Below are 5,080 nucleotides of genomic sequence, written 5' to 3'. Positions count from 1 at the left end.
ATGGATGCATAAACTTCTATTTTTCATTCTAAAAAGCAGAAAGGTAGTGCTTGCTGATTCAGCGGTGAGAGGTGTATTCTAATGGTAACTTCAGAGTTGACTGTTCTTCCAGGAGGTCATAACTGAAAAGCGGGAAGTGTCACAAGGAACATCAAAACCACCAACTCCTCAACATTCTGCTGACACATGATAGGTGAATATTGATAATCAAAGAAGGCATGCATTTATTTTTAAGTAAATGTAAAGGCCTGACTACGAACTAAAGAATCAGAAGATGTTGTGTTCATCTTTTCCCAGCTAAAGTTCATAATTTTCAGTAAAGGATGATTCATAATATAAAAACCTGGTTATAAACATATAATGAAAACAATATTTCATGGACACTTACTATGATTAAGCCCTTTTCATTATTCTCAACTAAACTGTTTCGTGGTGATACTTTCATCTTCATTTTATATGACAGACTGTAAGTTCTTAAAGAATAAAGTGGTAAGTTCTGACCTTAGGTTCCAAATGTCCAAGCTGATGCCTTTAAGATGTTATTTTTAAGTAATCTCTACATCCAATGTGGGGCTCAAGCCTACAACCCTGAGATCAAGAGTCCCTTGCTCTACCAACTGAGCCAGCCATGCACCCCCAAAGCCCAAGCCTTTTAACCACTTTGTTACATTATGTCAAAAACTTTCACTTTACTAGACCACAATGGAAACTAAGTTCGGTAATATAGTGCCAGGATATGAAGGAATGTCTAGAAGTAATATGGTTGGGAATAAGAATAGAGAGCAAAAATAGGAGCTTCTGTATGCTTTTTTCTTTGAACTTATGTAATCTCAGAAGAACAGAGCCTAAAACCCCTAAAAAAATGGTCAATTAAAGGTAAGCATCTCTGTTCCATTTATGGGACTGAAATACAATAGGTCAAATAGGGCAAAAGCCAAGGAATGCTCCCCCTACTGACAGAACACTCCAGTAAAACTGTCCTTAGTGTCGGGGAGCAGTCTCATGCCTAGAAAGCAAGGGCTGAATTTAGGTTTCACTGTTTGTGAAAGATGGTTAAAAAAAAAATAATAAATCCTTGCAACTATCACTAGGCTACAGCTTACTTAAACCCCCCTTCTTCAGGGATGGGAGGAAGCAGACATGGCCTGATAGAATCTGGGCCAAGCTTCTATGACTGGAGGAGTTAGGCAGAGAAAAATTAGAAATTGCTAGACAACAAAGGATGAACATTAGAGAGAAAAACAAGTCAATAAATTCTCATCTCAAAACAACCTAAAAAGTCACTATTTTGATAACCATGATGAAAATCAACACTAGAACAATAATTACCAATATCAAAAGTCAGGAGAAGGATTTTCCCAGGTAATTGAAAAAAACAAAAAAGTAAGAGCACTCTGAATGGGACTTAAAAATAAATCTGCCAAAGATGGCCCAATAGAAAATATCATAAAATGAAATAAAAAATGATCAGAAATAGAGTGAGAAGATAATATGAAGAAGAATCATTTATAATTACTAGAAATGAAACAGAAGTGCTATAAATGAAGAGACAGAAATTGAGCAGAAAGAAGATGCAATTTAAATCAGTCATCATTATAAAGAATAAAGCAAAACAAAATGCCCTAATTTTTGTGTGTTTTGGTTCTTTAGCACTATTAGCAGCACAGAGGAAAGGCATTTTGTTAATAAACCCAAATAAGCAGGAACAATCAAGGCCTTCCTTCATGCAGAATAAAGAGAACTAACATCTGAGCCCCCCAATATTTGCCTCTTTTCAATTCCTTATTAAACAAGAAGATTAATGGCATGACACAGTGGTATTTGTAACTTTCTATGATTAACTGATAGAGGGTCAGGATTTCTCTGGAAATCTTTTCTCCATACATTTGTGGGTTATTTTTTTCCATACATTTGAAAACAGTTTTTATGAGATGTTATAGGGAAAAATATGTTTTGCTCCATTAAAGAAAATAACCCATCCCCCAGGCCTGGATGTTCTTGTTCTCTCTCTTCCAAAGTATTTGCTGGCTTTTATGAAGATAGGGTCGTAGTAATTCCAACAATGGTAATGGATGAGAAGGAGGTCTTTTGATCATGACTAGATCACAGTTATTTTCCCACGTCCTTTTTCTTGCATCGTGAGTGCCTAAGCAGTAAACGCTAGTGAATGTGTCAACATTCTTGCAACATTTGAAACTGCTGTTATTATCTATCCCGGAATTAAATATTTTTTCTGTTTGGGATATAAAACACTTTAATTACAATACAAATTATATGGCACAACCATGTAGCAGTAAACAAAGAACTAATTTGTGTTCTTTCTGTACTTATCGTTTGTTGACTAATTAGTTTCTTTATGAGACACCAAGTGACTCTTATAAATACAAACCTCCTGAGGATATAAAGGTTAATTTTGAAGTGATTACAAATATTCCAGTAACATGATAATTAATAGTTACATTTGCAACACAGGAGTCTTCTAAAGCACCAACTGGTAACCTCTGTAAATTAGTACAGACTGTTGCCATCGTTTAGGATGGCTTTGCATCATTCCTTCCAGTCAATTGAGTTTCATTGTGAAGCAGAATCAACTATTAAAACCATCACTATTCTAAAACCACGACCCTATGTGTGTGCACCTATGTGCAGCTTGTGTGTGTGCACATACAAGAGAGAAACACATACATAACTGTGTCACTCAGTCTGAACCCGGGATATGACTGGACATTATTTATTTTTTGGTAGTTTTATAGTTTATTTTAAGGTTTTATTTATTTATTTATTTATTTATTTGAGAGTCACAGAGAGAATCTTGAACAGACTCCCAGCCAAGTGTGGAGACCCAAGTGTGAGATCAAGTGTGGAGCTTGATCTCATGACCCTAAAATCATGACCTGAGCTAAAACCAAGAGTCAAGTGCTTAACCAACTGAATCACCCAGGTGCCTCAGTTTTATTAACACAAATATGATGTGCACACAGCTGTCTACTAATTTTCTTTGCTGTGCCGCCTGTCATTGGGATTGGTCACTCTGATAGCCAGCTAGGCTGCTCTTTCCACAATGGCTTTGCTGTTCTTAGAGGAGACATTGTGAGCAACCTCTGGATGGTAAGATTTGTTGCACAACAACAGCACTTCAAGCTCCTTGACATTGTGGCCAAGGAATTTCCAGAAGCCACCAGGCAGCATGTGGCTTTGTTTTCTTGATGTTCCTAGAACCAATGTTGGACATCAAGATCTAGCCCTCAAATCTTCTGTGCACCCTGTCATCAATGTCTCTGGGTTTCTGCTAGCTGTGCGTAACTTTTGACTTATAGTTCTGACTTTGCCAGATGGACTTCTTGGTACTCTTTTTAAGGATCTTCAGCTTTACGAGGGGTCTTAGGGTGGCCACTATGAGAGCAGGATGGCTGCCACCTCCCCAGGTAGCGCTGGGGAAGAGGGCTGGACATCTTTCTTTTTTTTTTCTTTTTTAAGATTTTATTTAATTTGACAAAGAGAGAGATCACAAGTAGGCAGAGAGGCAGGCGGGGGTGGGGGGAAGCAGGCTCCCTGCTGAGCAGAGAGCTGGATGTGGGACTTGATCCCAGGACCCTGAGATCATGACCTGAGCCAAAGGCAGAGGCTTAACCCACTGAGCTACCCAGGTGCCCCGCTGGACATCTTTTAAAAAGATGCACTAAGTCATGGTGCAGAAGTCCATTTATAGAATGAACACATATGACTCTTGGGAAAGAATTTACACTGTGGAAAGAGAAGATCACAAAGCCTCTTTCATAAAACATTAATGGAAGAATGATTTTGAGAACAAATAGTTATCTACTCTCCAGCTAGGATTCTGATCTCCACTTTCACGTATTTACAAACAGGTCTTAGGAAGTAAAGGGTGTATGATATTAAAGTTGAAGTTTTTCCTCTCCACTACGATTTCTGAAAGTCTTTGTAATTCTAAGGCATCACTGATTGGATTTCATTTTGTCTTTTCAGTTCTTAACTTGTGGTTATTGTAAAATGTGTCACATTTAATAGTTTTCTAAAAATAGATAAAGTACTAAAATTTGGTACTGTTTCAAGTCTTAACTATTTCAAACTATTTTCACATTCACCTAAATTTACATATTAACACATTCATCTCTTGAGTGGGGAAGAAAAGAGTAAGTCGACGGTGGTCATCAGATATTTGCTATAATCTGCAGCCTATCTTATTACTATCCACAGCTTGTACTGATGTATCTTTAATAGAAACAATGATTATACAATATTGCTGTCCTTTCCAGCCATAATTCTAGGATTGCTTCTCTTTAATTCTAAGCTTTATCAATGGGTATGCTATAAATATGAGAGAGCAAAGACTGATTTTAAAAACATGGTTTGATTCTCACCCAGAACGTCTAAGGAGCATTGCAGACATATTAGATCCGAACAGAGTTTCTGATAATCCTCACCGAACCTGCTCTTCTGAAATCTTCATCCTCTTAGTTGGTGGCAATTCTATCATTCTAAATGTCCAAGTTCTAAACAGCTCTTTATTTTAGCCCCATTTCTAATATGCCAGGTAATGCTTTCAGCTCTAACTTAAAAAATATATCCAAGAATCCCACCACCACTGAATCCCTTATCAAGCTTCCATCACTCTTACCTAGACTGTGGCAAATAACCTCTTAATGGTGCTCCCTATTTTTATCTTTATTCTCCTTCTCTTTACACTCAATCCAGCAACCAGAGTGACCTTTAAAAATATAAGTTTGATTATATTTTTTCTTTGCTCAGAATCTTCTGTGTCTTTCAAATTCATTTAAGAGCAAAAGCCAAAGCCCTCTTCTTTGACCTACAAGGCCCTACATGATCTTGGCCCTCGTTACTTTTTTGAACTCTTGGCCTACATCTCCCTCACCTGCTCCAAGCACACCGGTCTCCTTGCTGTTTTAAACACCACCCAGGCACACTCCTGTCTGGAGATATTTTCTTCAAGTGGCCGCCCTATTTAAAATTGCATTCTGCCTCCCTTTCATCCCAATAATGCATATTCATCTTCTCAGCTTTCATTATTTTCCTCTTGGCACTTACACCCAATAGGCTA

The 5,080-nt window shown here is 37.6% G+C and overlaps 1 pseudogene; it reads right to left on the bottom strand.

Annotated features, from left to right (window-relative positions):
* Nucleotides 1-2,988: 2,988 nt before the first annotated feature.
* LOC116593602 lies at nt 2,989-4,471 on the bottom strand (annotated as a pseudogene).
* Between the last annotated feature and the right edge of the window lie 609 nt (nt 4,472-5,080).

This window comes from Mustela erminea, chromosome 6, assembly GCF_009829155.1.
Source record: "Mustela erminea isolate mMusErm1 chromosome 6, mMusErm1.Pri, whole genome shotgun sequence".
Lineage (NCBI taxonomy): Eukaryota > Metazoa > Chordata > Mammalia > Carnivora > Mustelidae > Mustela > Mustela erminea.
Note: the sequence above shows the minus strand (reverse complement) of the source record. Positions and strands in the feature narration are given on the sequence as shown.